Below are 21718 nucleotides of genomic sequence, written 5' to 3'. Positions count from 1 at the left end.
TATAGATTCTTTCCCCTCATTATGGTCCGCTTTGGAGTCAATAAGGCATAAAACTGAAAGTGAAAAAAAGGCAAAAATATTATTTCAAGGAATAAGATACAAAACATTCTAAGAATCTCTTTGCTTGAAAAAAAGAAAATAAAATTGAGTTGTTTTCAGGATTTAAAAGAACTGTAGCAAATTAGCTAACTGCTAAGTTTTATAAAATGGGGACGAGCCTGATAAAAATTGATTAAACTTACATGTTCAAAATAGCAGAAAATATGTAAGTTTCTAACATTGGGCTGGCCAAAGAGTTCATTAAGGTTTTTCCATAACATGTTATGGAAAAATTTGAATGAATTTTTTGGCCAACTCAATCTGTGTGTAATAATAACTAGAAAAAATAATGGTTAGATCTTGAGCTATATATATAGATCTTGATTTTGAGAATCAAATTATACCTTTTCAGTCTACTTTTAAGATTTATTTACTGTTTTATACTCAGACACCTAAATATTTAAAAGCTATACTTGAATTTTACATTGAGAACTCAGTTGAAAGCTTTAAAAGTAAAACAAGTATACATAATTTAAATTCCTTTTAAACAGTTTTTCAGATCATTAGGTAAAGCATTTGAAACACTACGCAGAAAGAATTTTCCATTCTCATCCTAGCAACAAGTTTCAGTTAAAATCACATATCAATTTGTAAGCAATAAAATTGTCATCAAAATGTAATACTAACCATTCCCCACCCAAACACATACACTTTTAAGGGATATATATAGTAGTGCATCAAAGAAAAGAAAGCAAAAATGTCTATATGTAATAGGTGCTAAAGTGATATCTTTTTACACTTATTGTACCATTACATTAAAAAACGGACAAATTTCCCCAAGAATTCGTATGAACAACTAAAAAATATTATAAAATGCCAATATGCAACTGTGAAGTTAACCTAATGACAATGAAATTTAAATCAAATCTTAGACTAAGGTTTTTAAATTTTATTTGTATTTATACTGCATATTGTGATATAGCTCAATAATTAAAAGAACTAAGATATTTTTCCGCCTTTCAAAATTAGGAATCTTCGTATACACTAAAATTTAATGCTTCTTTTGTAAAAATTAGTTTAAATTTTCTTGGCAACTACGTATGCACTTTGTATTTTAAACAAAAATACATATGTAGTTTTGGTGCCCATAACTGGAGGGGGACATTTTGGGGAATCCCAAACAATCAGTATGGCTCTTAAAAAAGAAAAAAACCCAAGATTTCATCCATATTGAGGAATTCATATTTAGGCCTTATTTTCAATTACAGCCAAAGTCTTTATTTTAGAGCACATAATAACCATCCTTCTCCCTGAAAATGAGTTTTCAGAGACAACATTATTAAATGTTACATCTGACTTTAATAGAGTTTCCCAATTTGCTTTTGCATGTTTATTATCAAACTCTAATCATGACTTTCCCAAACTTATTTATACTTTCACACAAACTTCCAAAGTTTTCCCAACTTAAATAAAAGCCCACAAAAACTGTGGGAAATGTTTTGCTTGAAAGATAAAAGGAAATTGGTTCAAATGTACATTTGCAATAATCAGTGTTTACTTTCATTGCTCAAACATTCAGCTTACGGCACTTTCAATATCTGCATTCAACTTAATTTTTTTGTCTCGTTAAAAAAAGTGGGGGAGGGAAAGTAGTTTTCTTTCCTCTTATTTTGCTCTCAAAATATAAACTCATTTAATGCAAAGCATTCCTGAATCAGGCACGTTTTATACTAAAAGCATATCTAGTCCCAAGAGCATTCATATTACATACGAAACACTATTTCTCTCAAAACTTGTCTGAATATTTTATAAGCCTAATTTCACCTTTCTTAATAAAGTGAAGACATTTTACTATGTAAGACCTTCTTAAAATTTTTAGTAAATGAAAATACCAAAAGAACGGATACTACAATACTAAAGTAGAAGGAAGATAAGTATTAATTCATTTACTTGGAAAGGTGAAGGGTTTTTCTTGAAGTGTTCCTACTATATATTTTGCACTATATTTATTAAAATATGACAAATCTTTAACCTGGGAACAATTTACCAGTTAACATTATCTACTGAAAGAGGAAGTATACTTTGGATAAGTAAAACACTGGAAACTATTTGTGCTGCCCTATTTAAAGTTGCTTAGAAAACTGGGCTATATACTTTTAAAAATAATCCTTAAAAAGAGCTTAAAGAGTAACTGTGATACAGTTAATCCACAAGCCAACTGAAGCCACCTAATTCTAGAGACAGAAGTCTGTCTTTCAAGGGGGATCTAAGACATCCATCCATACAGTAATATATGTTAAAGGTAATGAAACTATAAAGACATACTTCCTAGAATGAACATATTTTAAAGTCTGTATGACCGGCAATAGAAAAGTTTTGGTTTTTTTTTTAACCATTAAAAAAAAAAAAAAATCCAGACAAGAGAATCTGGTTTTGAAGTATGTCACACCTCAGTTCCCCAACCACGAATCCAAGTTCATTTTTTTAAAATGAGGTCTATTTCCTGTAATTTTAGATATTTTAGAGTACAATTATTTTACATTTTTATGATGCCTTTGGGGTATCATTACAAATATTTTTATATGTTTAAACTTAGGAAAGTAAAATTAAGTAATAGCTTCTCTTAAAGGGAGCTGTCAACTCTCTCCTGAACAAAAATCTTTGTTTTAAAGCAATCTAGAGATTTATATCCCCAGTAACCATAGAAATTAATCTTAAGCTTTAGAAAAAAAAAAAACTGCATAAAATGCTCTTTAATTAAAATCAGAGCTCTGCTCTTAGAAATAAGGACCCTCTTTTAAAAGGAAAGAACTTTCAACAGAGTAGAATTGTTTTTACTCAAGGTGGCACTCTTTGTGATAAATTAATCAAACATGTTTAACTGACTCATGAATCCATGTGCACAGAAAGTTAAACACTTTGTTGGAAAGGAAAGGATTTGCTGAAAACTTTTAGCTAAGAAGAGAAAATGAAACACACAGGATCCAAACAGTATTTGTAGATTATCTAAGTGTGAGCAGGAAAAGAGACAGCAGAGCAAAAGAATTTAACAATAACAATTAGGAGAATCACTCAGAACGGAACTCAATTTTGTTTTCATAAGGAAACTGAAAGTATCATTTATGGTGCCTTAATATGAAGATCCATCAACACATCATAACTCAAATTTCACTCTTGTGAGCACAATCACTTTCTATCTCACATGTGCTAAAACAGAGACGCGTTCTGAATTCTGCTTATCACACAAGACTGAAACGTTTCTTTCAGTTTTAGAAACCGGTCAGGGCTGCCTCCGGGAGTCGGCAACGCTCTTCCGTGCACTTTCTTCCTGAGTGGTCTGAAAGAATGCGTGCGTTTGAGGATGGGAAAGGCAAACTCCTCAAACATTTTTAAAACATCAGCGTTTTCAAGGCTTATGAAATTCAGGTTTTGATGAAGGCTGTGCACAACCAAATCTGATTAACTTTCATGAGATTTACATTTTATAGCTTCGGGTTTTTCTCTGTATAATGAATCATTTTAAAAGCTAAGCCACATTGTTTCCATTACATTTTTAAAAATCCACCCATTTGGACTTTTCTAAAAAAGAAGACAAAGACAAAAAAGGATCAGAGCTTCATATAGAATCAGGAAACAAAGATACCGATTATCATGTCAAAAAATAAATATTAAGTATATGTAAAGTGCTCATACAGTATATTGTAAATCCTAAGTAAAGTCCGAACTACAAATGTTTCTGCTTTTAGACAACCGAAGTCTTTGAAGGGGCCTGAAATAGGTGTTTTTCTGCATGAGTTTCGGCACTGCTTAAGAATGCTAAACATTTATCACCATCTTCTCTAAGCAAACCCACTTTTTGGAAAAGTCACAGGCATTTCCTTCCCCCACTGTCCACGGCTAATTCCAGGGTCCTACAAAGAAAAACTTTCCCAAGCATTTAAGGGAATCAAGACCTCTTGGTGTATGTAGTAAGCTGCAAAACAGGACAGAAAATGATGAGGAAATGTAAATGACTTGACACCACAGTGTGCTCACCTTGGTTGTTCCAAAAACTATCCCAACAACAACAACAAATGTGTTTTTGCAGGAGGTGGAGGGGGAGATGACAGGAGTCAAGAATTTGAGCTCAGATACTAGAAAATGACACATCTTATTATCTTCCGATCTTCACTACAGGCTGGATACTTCCCTAGCAATTACATCCCAACTTAAACGACATATTATATGTCAGTGAGCTGAAGCCCTTTTAATTCAATCTGTAATAATCAACATTAATAGAAATCTAAAACATCTATTCTAAGGCATCAATAGGAGATGATATTTATAATGGTTTAAACATTATATCAAAGCATGACACCGTTTTGAAGCTTTTACAACTTGATGTTGAGTAAAAACAAAATACCAACATTCTATTAGAAGCATAGTTGGAATAACTTCATTCCCCTCCAATATCAACCTTATACATGTAAGAACTGATGAAAGATAAAAGAGCCCCATTTTCCTGGAAAACAGAGGAACTGGAAAGAGGTTCATGGGCTTTCAGCCATTCGCTATTTGTATATTTTTAACTCTTCTCCTTCTTGTTCAAAAACATCAAGGTAAATACATACTCTTTCCTTGTACCCCCTTAACCCTGTATATAGTGGCTTGTTTAGGACTTTATCCAACAGGCAAAGCCTTCCGCTGGAGTCAGGCGCTGGAGGCCCAGGGAGTTGCTTTGAGAGGTCTGTAACATACACAAGAGTGCACTGAGGTGACCGTGCAAACACTAGGAAGCAGAGGCGATGCCAGTCACAGCGGTAAGACAGCGTCTGGACCGCATCTGGGCTCACAGTGTGCCCCTGGCCCAGTCCTTTCTTGATGCTCCCATTTCCTTACTTGTATTTCAAATTAAGGGGCTGCATTCCCTGATCCCAAAGGTCTATTTGAGCTCCAAAAACTTCATGACTTCTTGCATTTGACTGAAAGCTGAACAGCACATTTTCAAGTGATTTTTCCTATTCAAACTGTGCTTACTTTACAAAGAAATAATTCAGCATTTATTTCTGATTTCCTACTACAGGGCTTCCCTAGCGGCTCAGATGGTAAAGAATCTGCCTGCAACGCGGGAGACCTGGGTTCGATCCCTGGGTTGGGAAGATCCCCTGGAGAAGCACATGGCAACCCACTCCAGTCTTCTTGCCTGGAGAGTCCCATGGACACAGGAGTCCGGCGGGCTACAGTCCATGGGGTCGCCAAGAGTCGGACACAGCTGAGCAACTAAGCGCAGCACAGCACTACAGGACAGAGCAACTCCATATTTTCACATATCTCATTTCATTTTTACAGAAGTCTTCAGACAGTATCACCTTTACAATTTCACAGGTAAGAAAACTGAGGCTCTGATATACTAGAGCTGGCCAAATTAGATCTGCCCAGTTAACTATCCACACTCTTTCCATACATCCCGGGATCTCCCCTGATGTGATAACAGTGATAAATAAAGTGATGTGATGAGGTGATAACAGTACGTTGAAGCGTCCACTGAGGGATTAACACTCAAGTCCTGTGTATGTCTATACCACTGTGCTGGGCACCGGGCCAGATATACACAGGGAGAAAGGATGTCCCTGTCCCTGTGGGCCCTACCTTACAGAGTCAAACCACAGAGCTCTATGCCCTTCATTGTAAAAGGCCATTAAAAACCCTACTAAGTGTTAGTCAGTCGTGTCCGACTCTTTGTGACCCCATGGATCGTGGCCCTGCCAGGCTCCTCTGTCCATGAGATTCTCCAGGCAAGAATACTGGAGTGGGGAGCCATTCTCTTCTCCGGGGGATCTACCTGACCCAGGGATCAAACCCAGGCCTCCCACATTGCAGGCAGAGTCTTTACCATCTATACGGCATGAAATGGGGAAAAGGAAAGAGTCTAGTGGATTAGAAAAACAGGGAGAGAGTGATCTTTTTTTTAAAAAAGGGAGAAGATGGAAGATTTGATTGGGTCTCAGGTAGGGCCAGGTAAAATGTCTCTCTCTGCCCCCGGCCCTCTTGGCAAGTTCTCCAGATGAGTCTAATGGACAAGCAGGCTAAGAACCAGCAATGAGGAGGGCGCACTGGTGAGCAGAGTCTGCACTCAGACTGCCTGGATCCAATACCGGCTCTGACAGTCACCAGGTGGGAGGCTCTGCCCAGATTACTTAACCTATCTTTGCCTCAGTTTCTCCTTTTGTAACAATGGGAAAAATAATAGTATTAGTACACACCACACATATATGAGAGTGAAATGCATTATTTTCTGCTCAGAAAAGAACCTGGCATATGAGAAGTCCTATGCAAAGACTGGAAGGCCTTTAACACCCAGTGAAGGAACTTCTGGAACCCAACAGGGTTAAGATTCTCTTAGACTGCCAAGGCAAATTAGCCTGTACCTGAGAGGACCTCATAGCCCCTAGAAGAACCAAGACACAGAAATGAATTCCATAAAACCAGCAATTGAGCCAGCGCAGGGCTGTGTCAGTTTCTGAGGACTGAGGTCGGGTCTGCCATACCAGATACAGGACTGAGGAGGTTGGCAAGGGAGTGGATGATCACAGACGTGCAAGTGGACCACTCACTGCCCTGGCACCCCCTCAGGCTCCCCAGAGCCAGGGGAGCCACAAGGTCAACAAGACCACTCCAACCCCCGCCGCCCCCAGTACCTGCACCAGAAGGCCAGCTCGGAGAGGCTTTCAGAGGGCATGACCTCTGACTTAGCTCCCAGGGGCTCAGGACAAATTCCCGGGATTACTGCACAATATGCCAATAAAGAGCATAGACTTCCAGGTTCTAAGATGTTTATAACGAACCATCAGTGCAGAAAAACTGGGGCGCTTCAGGGGATGGAAGTAGGACTAAGGAAAACCAGAAAAAGCTACATCGCCATTCAACTCACGCAGCGTCAACCAACCAGGCCCCGGACCTATAAAGGGCATCTTATAATTCAGAAACGTCAACCGGTATCAAGACACCTGTCACACACTCACTACTGCCCATACAGCGCTCCGCACCAGGCATGGTTTTATTCTACAGATACTAACTCACTTAATTCTCCTTAATCTATGAGGTGAAAAGTAGTATTATCCCTATTTTACACATGAGGAAAAGGAGGGGCAGCAAGGTTGAACACTGTGCCCACGGCCACTTGGCTAATAAAGCATAACAAGATCAAAACCTGGGTAACGTGGCTCCAGAACCTCTGCTCTTAACCAACATCTATACTCCCTATTGTGTTAGAATTTGTAAGATCTGTCAATCAGAAATGAGTTCACCGGCCCTCAGAATCACCCTGTCATAGCTTCCTGAGATACCTAAAACAAAATGTGTATTGTGCCTTCTGAATTAAATGAAGACTAATTTTATCTTCTAAGACACAAGACCATAAGGAGACAATATGCTGTGGTCTGAACTGAACTGATGCTATGGTCAGGAAAAAATGTATTCCTAGGTGTTCACATCTGAGGGTCTATGGTATGTGTCAAAGAAAGGTGTGATCACTGGTTGCTGTAAATGAACAGATGTCTTCTATAAATTAAAATAAGTCACATAAAACTTCAGTAACAATATGAACTGGGAAAATCAAACTTAATCACTCTTTTCTATAAAAGGAGAAATCTTGTTTGATAGAACCTCATATTGTTTTCACCACATAAATTTACAACTCATTTATATACGTCTTCCCTAAATTTGCAAGCTTTTTTTAGAATGATTTTTCTCTTGAGGGAAACACTTCTGGGTTTGGGGGGTGGGGCAAAAAGCAATAGATCTAAAGCCACTTTTCAACTTCTCTGCAAAATAATACTGGAAAATAAACCCATTAACAACAATAAACCCCAAATAATGAATGATACTGTCACTGCCAATATATCGGAAAGGTCTCCCTACTAGACTTGCTGTATTCTGAAGCACTTAATCTCATCCTTTTTTGGGGGGGAAGGGCTGGTTAGTGGACAGTATCTTCAGCCCCCAGTACAATGACTGACACACAGTCCCGGTATCACACAATCATCTAGCAAATTGCTAAATAAATGTAAGTTTATGTGTCTGGACTATTTAAATCATTGGCCCAATCCATTATCAAAGACTTCCTAACCTTTCCAAGAAAACAGTTGTGTGATAGCAGTTCACTGGTACATAATGCTGTTGGTTAGGACAAAACAATCAGGTAATATACAGTTAGTCAGAACATTTAGGGAGGATAATAAGAACAATTTGTTTATATCCATACAGGTATAGATTCGTACTCCAAAATATGGGGCAAATAGCAAAAGAGCTTAAGTTTAAAGAAAAAGATCTATGTTTCACACCAGATGGAAAAAAGGAGAGAGAAAAAGATAATGGTCAATCAGAAACACAAAGCGCTGGAAAGACTGCAAGACGTCCTTCTCTGAAGGCCTTTAAGAAAAGACACTCATCAAAGGGCTTCAGGTTATTTTTGCAAAAGACAGAAAGCTCACCGAGGCAGCTTATTCCAGCTCTAGAATTCCTTGGCTATTGCAAATGTGGCAAAGTAGACAACTAGGCTGAACAGGCAAATGAGGGAATAAAACGTGCCACTTCTTGGCAGGAGAATAACAATTTGAGGCTATCATGAACTTACATACAACAAACATCTAAAAAATTAATCCCAGGGCCTAACAAACTTTCTTTAAGAGATCTTTTCTTTTAAATTAAAAAACAGTAGCTTTATTAATGCTCAACCCATTGCGAACTTGAAACACAACTCTAAGCCATACCTTGTGGACTGGAAAGCCATAATTGTAATGTGGAATGAGACCAACTGAAATCAATATAAGAAATTTGAAGTAAGTAAATACTTCCCCCCCCCCAGGGGGGTTGGTATGAAACGTATGAAATTACAGTAGTAAGAAGTTATTAATTTTAAATTATAAAGTGGAATCGAAGACTTCAAAATATTCATAGATTTTTTCAAAGAATTTTGGAAGCAAAGAAAGCCATACCATGCCTTAGGAAAGCTTACCTTTCAGAAAGCCAGCATCTAATTTGCCCTGCTGCTCGACTCTGTTGCACGCAAAGCCGCAGTAACATGGAACCCACCAAGACACGCACTGATTATAAAGTGGTGTTTTCAAGTTCTCAGGCATCAAACTGACTGGCTTCTCCACAAACATGCATTATTTAATAGCTAACCCCATTTAATTATTGAACCTGAACCAGGTAAGAACAGGAACTGTGTCAAGTTACCTGTATACCACAAGACTCTGGCAGAGAGAATTAGCAACATTTCAACAATCACTGGGCAAAGAATCACTAGCAGCAGAATGTTACCTTCAAGTCAGAAGAACTAACTAGTGGGCACTCAAAAATGTTTGCTAATGAAAGAACAAAGGAATGTTCGTTCGACAGAGGAAATGGCTTTTCAAATTTTTTTCCAAATAAAATGACCGCTGATTAAAACAGCAGTTACTTGTGCATTCCACCCCATTGCCCACATTCCAGATGGGTCACTACCCCCTGCCATTAGGATTCCAGCCATGGGGATGAGGATGAAGGTGGGGCAGCTGTATGTGACTTAACATAGCCCAAGCACCAGAGACTCTCAATGAGCCTGTCCTCAGTGGGATTTTAAAGTGGGTTTTTCCAACACTTGGCATTTGAAAAAAAAAAAATTTGCCTCTTCAACTACATTTTAAACTCCTCTTTTTATAATCTTATTCTCAGCTAATCATGGAGTTGGTGAAATAAGCAAAATAAAAAGAAAATAAAATCAACTCATCATCACCTAGAAATACAAACTCTTTTGTCACTTTGATGTATGATCCATTTTATAAACAAATTTCCTTTATGTAAGGAATCATATTATATATACAATCTTATGTTCTACTGATTTTCAATGACACTACAAATAAGCATTTTACCACATAGTTAAAAAATCTTCTAAAAATTACTTCGATGGCTACATAACATTTCATTGTTTAAATATACCATAATCTGACTATTTCTCTACCACTGGACAACTGAACTGCTCCTTCTGATTTTCCACAGGATAAATTATGCTGTAAAGAACATCTTTCTGCTAAACCATACCAGGCTATTTTTGTACACTGAATCTTTATCTGATTTTGTAATTCCTTAAGACAAAGTCTTAAAAGAGGAACCTAGAGCTTGACAGTTACAAAATCTTAAAATCTTGACGCATCTCGCCAAATGGTTTCCCAGACAGGGAAAGGAATTATTGGCCTCACGTGGCACCCCAGTCCTAGGCTAGGCACACAGCAGTCCATCAGCAGGCCTGCCGAGACTCCCCTCCTTTGGTTCCCTTGTTCAGAATGACTGCCTTTTAAAACACTAAACAACACAATTATCTTAATACCGTTAAACCTGATTTCTTCTGCCTCAAGTCAGTGATCATTTTCTATATATAGGGCAAAATAAGACCTCGGTGTCCTCATCTAGAAACTACAGAGTCAAAACTAACCCATCTGTAAGGTGCTTGCTGAGCACCAACAGTTCTTATTTTGCAGTTCTTATCTGTCCTTGGGCAGACACCATGTGTGTAGGTTCACGGGACACCGAGAGAAGAATAAAACGTAACCTACTCACTTAAAGCTGTTCAGCTGTTGTTCAATCTTGTTTCTCTTGGAGCAAATCACGAACAATAACGCTGCAAATTGGAAATACTTAAATACAATTGCCATACTGTTTTAGAAAAAGAAAGATAACATTCACTTCTGGTATTTAAATACATAACCTAGTTTTTGATTTTCAATTCAGGCTCCATAAAACAAGATGCCAACAGCTGGAAATTCTGATTCAAAATTATGACTTCACAGAAAACCAGATGCTATAGCAAAGATAAGGTTTCCTGGAGAAGTATAGCATTTTAAGAGGCAATCGAAAATCTGTATTAGATTTTCTGCAGAAAAGCAGAAACCTCCAGGATACTAAGCATTAAGAATCTGCACATTAACAGAAAGGTGAAGCTGCCAATCTGCGGTTCATATTTCTTAGCAGCAATACAGCCTATTTGCATGATGCAGGCACACAGACCTCTGTTGCCCTATAGGTGTAATATGCCTAAAAGTATCTCCCAGATACCTCAAAATCACTGCAGGTAAAAAGGAAACAAATGACAATTATTTTTTTCTAAGGTTTGAAAATTACATTAGGATAAAAAGCACCAAAAAAAAATTATTTCCATGGAGAATTCAAGCAGAACCTTAATACTTGAAGAACAGTAAAAGTTCCTTTTAACAACAGTATAATTGGGAAAACAGAGAAAAAGGATTTAGGGTAAGTGGTATAATCATTGTTAGCAAGACAGCTATTGAGTCAAAAACTTTACTTGTAAAAGAACATTTTATTCTTGAAAATTAAAAATGAGCTCCAAAGCATACAATACTACTCAGGAATAAAAACATTTTCCCTTTGTATCTTTTCAAAGAAAATATAAAAGATGAACAAGTTCAGATTTTACGCAAAAATTTTACATGAAAAAAAAATTTTTTTCCTGGATCAGTGAGAAAATATATATTAAGTTCTTCTTGATAGGAGTTCTGAGTTGAAGAGATGGAGGTTGGTTCTTCCCCTGACGAATCCTGAAGCAATAGTCCACGTGGTAGACGGATGCATACTAGGAAACACAGGATGGACTGCTAAGGTGTATCAGGCACACAGGATTTTAAGGAAGGTGATTTCTGGAGCTTCGACATCTATGTATACTCTTTTCTGAAGCGACTCTTCCTGCGAATCTGTTGCTGATCCACATCCTGCTGGTCTACTTTCCCACAAGCCCTTCACAAGTACATTTTCTGCTTCTTAAAGTCAGAGCTCTACCATACCTGAAGCTTACTATGGTGCCCAGTCCTAGACGTAAAAACCTCTAACAAAGGGACACTTAGAAATCCTGGGAATGACACTTAGGACTGAACAACAAACCCTTTCACAAGCTTGGGGCTGGCAGGATGGGGGGGTTCCAACATTTCCCACTCAACAAAATTAACGGAGAATCTAACTCAGTTTTCATCTGGCAGATCATTTTTAAAAGTTTTGATGACAGTTTGGGCTTGTAACGCAGAGGAAGTTCAAACAACAGAGAGGAGTGGCGGTGCTAACACAAAACTCCTTCCATTCGTATCTGTTACATGTGCAAACAAGGTTTCCAAGGTTTCTCAGCTCTTAGGTCACAAGAAAGGAAAACTAAGAATGCAGTTGATATGGAATAACTGTTATGATCTAGAAAAAAGTAACATTCATCTACTTGCACATAATCCAGTTTAAAAAAAATCTGTTTCCTTAAGAGTCTTTTCATGTCAAATAACATATTTTTTGTTTTAATAGATGTACACTGATAATAACTACCAAAGTAACTAAACACAGAATAATTCAATACAATAATTCAACAGAGAACAATTACAGCCTTTTGGTTATCACTGGAAATACTTTTAAAATTAAATTTCTACTTGCATACCTATTTCTGTTGCAAAGAAGTAGAATAGAATGAACAATAAAAGATTTCAGCAATAACCAAGGATAGATATTATGTGGGGGAAATGAGATGGAGTTTATGAAGAAAAAGAAAGACTGTAAAATTTATGACTTAAAAAAGGAATTTTTAGGGATTTTTTTTCCCAACAAATGATGGTGAGCATCATATACAGTATTTAGATTCCATGGGATACATTTAAAAGAGTGACCAAAAGTTTAACTTTAAAATGTCAAGTTTTATAGCATGCTGGAAATTATATCCTTTACAACTATTTAAATTTATAAAGAAAAAAAGTGTAGATGTCAGCTTGAAATATATGCACAAGGTTACTTGGCTTTATCCAAAATTCTTTTAAGAGAAAAATAAACAAAAATATTTAAAGGTCATTGGTTTACGGGTCAGTATGGTGAACATACTTAATTATAAATAATTAAAGTTTTGTTAAAAGTAAAAACACAGGAACACTATGAAACAAAGGCGCCCAACCTAGACTGGGGCAAGGGGGAGAGGGTTTCTCTCATGAAAGGTAAGCCTCAAGAGGATAAGGGATTGTGTTTGTCTTATTTATTCTCATATTCCCCGAGGCTAGAATGAATGAGCACAGGCAATGCTTGAACTAGGAAATAAATAAATTAGCCTGGCAAAGAGAGTGGGAGGAAAAGTGCCTGAGACAGAAGGAACAGCACCTGTAAAGGTTATAAGGCTGAGGAGAACAAGAAATGTTCAAGGAATCATGTTGTATCATGACTGGCTTTACCATCTATATTAGAGATTTTTTTTTTTTTAAGAAGTACGTATAGGAAGGAAATATTTTAATCAGGTTTACTTTTAATATATTATCTTCTTTCAGGGGAAAAAAAAAAACCTGTTGCTCATCAGTAAAAAGAGGGAACTCATTCATTCATCCATCAAATATTAACTGCATATCTGTTTTATGCCAGATATTAAGCACTGAGGGTACAGGAGTAATCAGACAATGAAACCCTGAGAACTTAGAATTCATCAAGAAGGGCTGAAGAGAGTAAAAAGACGAGCTAATCAGGAGAGGAAGAGAAAATACTTGCAAACCACATATCTGACAAAGGACTTGTATTCAGAACATATCAAGAACTCTCGATCTTCACACTAAGAAAACAAACAGCTCAGTCATAAAATGAGCTCAAGACATGTAGAGATTCCTCACTAAAGAAAGCAGATAGGCATATGAAAACTATTCCATATCATTAACTAGGGAAATGCAAATGAGTAGTGAAGTATCACTACACACCTATTAAAAGTATCTAAAATAAAAAATACTGACAATACCAAGTGCTGGTGAGGTTTATGTGAACACCTAGACCTCCCACGCTTTGCTGGTGAGAATACAAAAATGTACAGCCACTGTGGAAAAGAAGGTAGCAGTTTATTATTTTTTTAAACAGCTTGTGTGCTCAGTTGCTAAGCCATGTCTGATTCTTTGCAACCCCACAGACTACAGCCCCCCAGGCTCAGACTCTGTCCATGGGATTTCCTATGTAAGAATACTGGAGTGGGTTGCCATTAAACAGCCTTACCAAGATATAATTCATATAGTATACAATTCACTCATTTAAACTGTGCTATTCAATGGTTTCTAGTATATCTACAAGTTGTGCAGCCGTCACTTAAATCAATTTTAGAATGTTTTCATCACTCTGAAGATGCAATATCTATCAGCAGCCACTTCCCGTATCTACCCAACCTCCCAGCCCCAGGCAACCATACTACGTTCTGTCTCTACAGATAGCTCTCTTCTGGATATTTCATAGAAATGGAATCATACAACAAGTGGTCCTTTGTGACAGGTTTCTTCCATTTAGCATATTCTCAAGGTTTATCCTTGTTGCAATAAATATCAGTACATTTCTTTTTACTGCCAAATAATACTGACTGTATAGATACATCAGATTTTATTTACCCATTCCTCAAGTTGATGGACATTTGGGCTATTTTCACTTTTTCCTCATTATAAATAATGCTGCTAAGAACATTTGTACACAGGCAGTTTTTTATAACATATAGTTATCATATGACCTGTCAGTCCCACTTCTGGCCATCTGCCCTAGAGAAACAAAAATTTATTCTCACACAAAAACCTGTACACAAATACACAGCAGCTCTACTCATAACTGCCAAAAACAGGAAACAACCTCAATGTCCTCAAGGAGTGATGATCATGGTGCCTCCAGATACTACTGCTCAGCAATAAAGAAGGAGCTATGAATAAGCACAGCTTAAAGGAATCTCAAAGGCTTTATATTAAGATTGAAGGCTTCGTACTTGAGAAAAGAAGTCAGTATCAAAGGATTACATACTACACGATTCCATTTACATAAAATTCTCAAAAAACCGAAAGTATAGCAAAAGAACTGGTTATGGCTGGAAGGGGCTGGCTACAAAGGGATAACATGAGGGAGATTTTAGAGGTAATTGTTCTGTATTCTGATTAAAATGGTTATACCAAAAAAGAATACATATGTATGTATATACACTTATGTTGGTAAAACATATATGCATATGTGTATTAAAATTAGAACTGAACAGTAGAAAAGTCAAATTATTGTATGTTAACATTAAACCAAAATTAAGAAAAAAAGAAGGCAACTAGAAAGATACACAGACTCTCCTAGCACGTTATGCTCCAGTCCTCAAAGTAAGCATCGGTGGCTCAAATGGTAAAGCGTCTGCCTGCAGTGCGGGAGACCGGGGTTCCATCCCTGGGTTGGGAAGATCCCCTGGAGAAGGAAATGGCAACCCACTCCAGTACTCTTGCCTGGAAAATTCCGTGGACTGAGGAGCCTGGTAGGCTACAGTCCATGGGGTCGCAAAGAGTCGGACACGACTGAGCGACTTCACTTCACTTCACTTCCCGTCTATCAGCCACCATGCCAGAGAGCCGATCACAGAACAAAAACTTTGGCCATCTGAACATAGATGCAGAAGTCCAAATGGGGGGTGTTTTTTAAATACTAGCTGGCCTCCCATGACTGCTTAGGAGAATTATGAATTATCATCAAATCAGTGTGTCACAGCTGACATGCCTTCTAGACTGTAAGATGTAGAAATGCTCAAGTGAAAAGCACCTGCTTCTAGGACTTTCAACTTGGGGCTCAAATCCCAAACCACCGTTGTCTTTGTTTTTGTTTTCTGTATGTTCATGGTGTCTTAAGAGTCTGTCATTTGGGTCTCTCCATTCCCCACTGAAGCAACTCTGGAAGAAAACTGCCTCTTCTGACTGCACATTCTCATCTCTCATTTATGCTACATAGCCTGTATTTCCCTTTAGATCATCCCAAACAAAGCCTCCAAATTCGGTGAAAATCCAAGAGGTTTTGGTGTTGTAGTCAGAAACAAATGTCACTTTAATTATGTAGGTTATATAGGCTTCCCTGGTGGCTCAAATGGTAAAGAATCTGCCAGCAATGTGGGAGACCTGGGTTTGATCCCTGGGTTGGGAAGATCCCTGGAGAAGGGCATGGTAACCCACTCCGTTATTCTTGCCTGGAGAATCCCCATGGACAGAGGAGCCTGGCGGGCTACAGTCCACGGAGTCACAAAGAGTTGGACACGACTGAGCAACTAAGCACAGCACAGCACATATACAAAATTAATTATTTTGAAACAAAGACTTAAGCCCAACACTTCAGGAGACCAGAAATATCAAGGCCATTCTGAAGTCAAAACAAAGAAGCTGGTTTGTAACAAAAATTGAATTAAACTTGGGAGTCAAAAGATCCCAGTTTGAATGATCTTGGCTCTGCTTACAACTCAGCCAGAGTCTAAACAGGTAATAAACAATAAATATAATAAATATATTAAAATTAACATATAAAAATAAGTTTGTCAATAAAGTATATTAGTTGTTTAGTCACTGAGTAGTGCCCAACTCATTTGCGACCCCATGGACTGCAGCATGCCAGGCTCCTCTGTCCATGGGATTTTCCAGGCAAGAATACTAGAGTGGGTTGCCATTTCCTTCTCCAGGGGGATCTTCCCGATCCAGGGATCAAACCCTTGTCTCCTGCACTTGCAGGCAAATGTTTTATCCTGAGCCACCTGGGAAGCCCCAGTAAAGTATATCAGATGGTGATGAGTGTTATGGGGAAAAAGAAGAAAAAGTAAAGGAAGAGAAACCTAGGTAGAGTGTGGGGGAAGAGGTGAATTATAATTTTTAAATAGAGGGGTTAGGACGGCCCCATTGACAAGATAACCTATAAGGGCATGCTTAAAGGAGAGGAGCTAAGAGTTTTCCTGACAGACATTCTGGGGGAAAGCATTACAAGTAGAGTGAACAAGTACAAAGCCCCTAAGACAGGAGTAAGACAAGGGAAGACCTAGCATTTGCGATGAAGAGCAAGGACACTAAGGGTCTATTGGACCTCTGAGCAAATATGTCAAATAGGCAGCAGAATGTAGTGTCTGAAGAGAAGTCTGAGCTGGAAATAAAACTTTAGAAGTTAGCAGAATTCAAAAACAGATATGCACTGTTCTTCGAGTAAACATTTAATGAGTCAACTATGTGCCAGGAAGAGTGGGAAAGGGAGAGAGACATAGAAACTCGCCTCACAAAATGCTCTGCAGTTCAACCCCAGCTTAACCAGAGCGATGAGGGAGGCCAAGGAGAAAGAAGCTGAGGGCGAATTTCCAGTCTCGGTTTTTAGAAGACATTAGTCAAAGAAAAATTTAGTGAAAAATGCAAGAAATATTAAGTCTGATTCCTAATCTACAAGATGAACTGGAGGACTGTGAATTCTCGTTGCAAAGTCATTACTAACATTCTTTTCATTGAGTTGTCATTGAGAAACTCCTGTATATGAGTCTGAAGATGAATCGGAGGTACCTTACTTTGCAATAGTTTCAAAGAGGGAACTTCGCTTGCCCAGCCCATGTTAATATGGATGCTGTAGCTCCCTGTACTTAACAAGCATGATCAAGGCCCTTACAAGACAGTGTTTTGTTCCACATAGTTACTCCCAAGAATGGATGTCTCATCCCTTACATGGGCTGAATGTAAATCTCAAAAGGAATCTTAGGGAGGACAGCATAATTTTCATGCAATCCTAGCAGCAATTTCTATGAATAGGTTATGCATCAAAAGTTTTCAAGTTTAGAATATATGTTGCTTGGGTACACAAAAGAGGCTGTAAGTGTCCATCTGAACCCCTGTGGTAGGTGAATCCCCCTAAGTCTGAGTGATAGGGTTCATCAGGTCACCTGTGTACCGAAAAATCTTAAATATGGGACTAAAATGTGTACCAATAACAAACAACACTCACAATTAGTTCACATATACCCCTAGATTAGCTAAGGGTCTCTTGAACAGAAACTAGTTCTAGCTAGTGTTCCAAAAATGGGGAGTGGGGACTGAATGGATACCAATGTTATCCAACATGTTTGAAAGAAGGATTAAAATTCAGGGTTTATCACCCTAAGCTCTACTGACATTTTGAGCCAGATAACCCTTTGTTGTAGGGAAATTATTTGGGGAGTAGGAGCTGTCCTGTACATTGTAGGACAGTTTGGCAGCATCCCCCAAGCAACGTCTCTAGACATTGCCAAATATCCCCAGGAGGCTGAATTGCCACCAGTTAAGGACAACCGTTTAATGTCAAGACACGGGAAGGACAAAGGTACAGCTGGCCCTCTGAGACAACTGGAAGCAGGTATTTAAAAACTTTTCTGTGAGTCTGCCTGAAGGTTTATCGATTCTGCTTATCTCAAAACAAAACAAAACAAAACAAAAAAACAATACCAAAACAAAAGGAAAAAAAAAAAAACCAGCTCATAGTTTAACCAGTCTTTTCTATTGTTTGTTTTGGTGTCTGTTTCATTGATTTCCGCTCTGATCTTCATTATTTCTTTCCTTCCACTGACTCGAGGTTTACTTTGTTCTTTTTCTAGTTCCTCTAGGTGTAAAGTTGGGTTGTTCATTTGAGACTTTTCTTGTTTCTTGAAATAAGGGCTGTACTGCTATAAACTTCCCTCTTAGAACTGCTTTTGCTGCATCCCACCGGTTTTGGAAAGCTGTGTCTCTACTTTCATTTGCCTCAAGCTACTCTGTGACCTCCTCTTTGATTTCTTTCTTGACTCACTGGTGCTTTTGGTAGCATGTTGCTTAGTCTCCATGTATCTGTGTTTATTCCAGTTGTCTTCCTATAACTGATTTCTAGTCTCATGCTGTTGTGGTCAGAAAAATGCTTGAAACGGATTCTTTCTTCTTAAATTTATTGAGACTTCTGTGGCCCAGCCTGTGGTCTATCCTGGGGAAGGTTCCGTGTGCACTTGAAAGGAATGTGTATTCTTCTGTTTGGGGATGGAATGATTCTCATTATCAGGGAAATGACAAGCAAACCCCAGTAAGATGTCACTTCACACCAGTCAAAATGACTCTCATCAAAAAGACAAGAAATAATAAGTGTCCCTAAGGATGTGGAGAAAAGGGAATCCTCAGGCATATCTGATGGGGATGTAAATTGGTTGCAGTCACTGTGAAAAATAGTATGGAGGTTCCTCAAAAAATTAAAAATAAAACTACCATATACTCTAACAATTCACTTCTGGGTATTTATCCAAAGAAAACAAAAACAGTAATTCCAAAAGACATATGCGCCCCGATGTTCGCTGCAGCATTATTTAAAATAGCCAAGACATGGAAGCAACCTAAGTGTACCCATCAACAGAGGAATAAATAAAGATGTGATACACACTTACACACAATGGAATACTACTCAGTTATAAAGAAGAATGAAATCTTGCCATCTGTGACAATACGGATGGACCTAAAGGGTATCGCACGCTAAGTGAAATAAGTCTCACAGAGAAAAACAAATACTGTATGTTTCCACTTATAGGTGGAATCTAAAAAACAAAACAAACAAATACAATAAAAAAGAAACAGACTCACAGATACAGACAACAAGGTAGTGGTGGCCAGAGGGAAGGAGGCGGGTAGGGGTGAAATAGGTGAGGGAGATTGAGAGGTACAAACTACCCACCAATTATAAAGAAGCCAGGGGATGCAATGTACAGGACAGGGGATACAGTCAATAATACTATAGAAACTTTGCATGATGTGAAATCGATAAAGATATCAAATCACTGTGTTGTATATCTGAAATTAATATTATAAGTCAACTATACTTCAATTAAAAATAAATTAGTTTTTTAATTTAAAAAAAAATCCCTCGAGAGCTCCCTTGATTTCTAACCCCTTTCCCCCTCTGTATTTCAGCTTTAATTCTCTCACTGCAATTCAGCAATGGGAACATGGTCAACAGCTCCTTTCATTTGTTAAAATTCAGCCCTCTGGACAAAGAATGAGTCTTTTCTCAAAATCCAATTTTTGAGAAATGTTTGTTGTTGTTTGTTTTAATCGCTCAGTCATGTCTGAGTGTTTGCGACCCCAGGGACTGTAGCTCGACAGACTCCTCTGTTTGTGGGATTTCCCAGGCAAGAATACTGGAGTGGGTTGCCATTTCCTTCTCCAGGGGATCTTCCCGACCCAAGGATTGAAACTGCATCTCCTGCACTGAAGGCGGATTCTTTACCACTGAGCCACCAGGGAAGCCTAGGAAATCTTAGGGAATGATTCTTACTGTCCTGACTGGAGCCTGATCCCTGCCTATGGTGTGTGACCTGAAGGATAGAGGATGTTACATGGAAGTACAGCAGCTTCTGCTGAAACTACGTTTGAAGTCAGAGGCAGTATCAGCTTCCAAAAGAAGGAAGGTGCTATTGTTGATAGAAGAGTGGTTTGGGAACAAAAAACAAAGAAACAAACCAGGCATCCGCCACAACCACTTAATAATGAATAATAAGCGTATCATAGGGCAAACAGTCAGCAAATTAATATTTCCTCATTATAGTGAACTAGGTTTCCTTTACTACATTTGGGCACGTTTGTGAGCTGAGTATTCTGGGAAGCATCTGAATCCACTGGGAAATCAGTAGAATTTTTAGGTAGGTGGGCAGGCCCCACATCTATGCCTGGCTATTTTGTCACTAATGTATTTTAAAGTGAGTTTCTAGATGACACATTTAAGTAATCCACAGATGAAATTCTGGAATATTACTACTGCTGTAAGATTACTGCCCACAGGCAGACATGACAAAGGACTGACAGTTAGTGTGCTTTGTGGGTTACTAGCAAAATATACTTTTAACATGTGACTGCCTAAGTCAACGGCAGACCATAATTGAACAACCATTGCCCAATTTGTGGGCTAACAGAAAACCAAATGTTTGCCTTGAAACTTTCCAACTTGGTTCAAGAATAAAATCCAAGAATATGATAATATACACATCAAATGGACATGAATGTATTCAACTCAAATTTTAAGGAAGGATGCAGTGTAAGTTTAAAATTTTTTAGAAGTTTCCCAAAGACTAAGAGGAGATAATTCAGAAGCACTTGCACCTTGAGAGGAAGATCAGAAAGAACCTAGATGCCAAATCCCAGCTGTAGGCACGCCAGACCTCTCAGGGCCTCCCATTCAGCTGTGATGTCACAGAAAGTAGGCTCAAAGACCTGACCACAATATTACCCTAGAAAAAGCAACCCTGCATAGAGCCACAGGCCAATCCTAGTCAAAGGAAGGACAGAGAAAAAGGTTGAAGTGATGGAGGAGCGTCGGGGACTTCAATCTGCAGAGTCGTCTCAGTCAGCTTTCTGGGAGATGGGACCTCTCTCCTCAGTTCCTGAATCTTACTGTGTTAGCACTGACTTTAGGGGCTACATTTGCCAGCAGAACACAGGAATGCTGATATTAATATTTTCAAAGTCCATCAATAGATTACTTAAACATGGCACCTTGAAAATCTCTAAAAATTCCAAGGTCAATAAAAAATCACATTTCTACATTTTATAACAGGCACCCAACAGAAAGGAATAACTGATGAGATTCTTAATCCTCTGATGACTAAGAAGCAACCCAGCACTCACAACAAAGCCAGAGGTCTGCGGGGTGTCCTTGCTAGCACAGTAATAACATGCTGGTTGGCTGCGACGAGACGGGTGTTCAATCAATGCTTTTATAGATGACATAAATTTTTTAATTTTTAATGTCAATCTGAGGGCAGGGCTATGATGAAAACATTGAGGACCTGGAAGAAAACCATCCAGATACGTAAGAGTTCACTACTGGAGGGAGAACTGTGAGATTCCAGCTCCCACTGAGGGAGAGAAGGGGCCTGAAAGAG

The 21718-nt window shown here is 38.4% G+C and overlaps 1 protein-coding gene across 2 annotated transcripts in view; it reads right to left on the bottom strand.

The window, feature by feature from the left end:
- The window catches only part of STX18 (syntaxin 18), a 118126-nt gene that overhangs the window by 64122 nt on the left and 32286 nt on the right, over positions 1–21718 (bottom strand). The window contains exon 1 of one of the 2 annotated variants that reach the window (XM_040238348.1): positions 9035–9163. The exons of the other annotated variant lie outside the window; for it this stretch is intronic. The gene's annotated coding sequence lies outside the window, so the exon portion shown is untranslated. Of the gene's footprint in view, positions 1–9034; positions 9164–21718 lie in introns of those variants that run through there. 2 annotated transcript variants of the gene reach the window in all.

The sequence above is a fragment of the Oryx dammah genome, unplaced genomic scaffold (assembly GCF_014754425.2).
Source record: "Oryx dammah isolate SB20612 unplaced genomic scaffold, SCBI_Odam_1.1 HiC_scaffold_3, whole genome shotgun sequence".
In the NCBI taxonomy this organism is placed as follows: Eukaryota; Metazoa; Chordata; class Mammalia; order Artiodactyla; family Bovidae; genus Oryx; species Oryx dammah.
The sequence above is the reverse complement of the archived record's forward strand: the minus strand, read 5'-3'. Positions and strand labels throughout refer to the sequence as shown.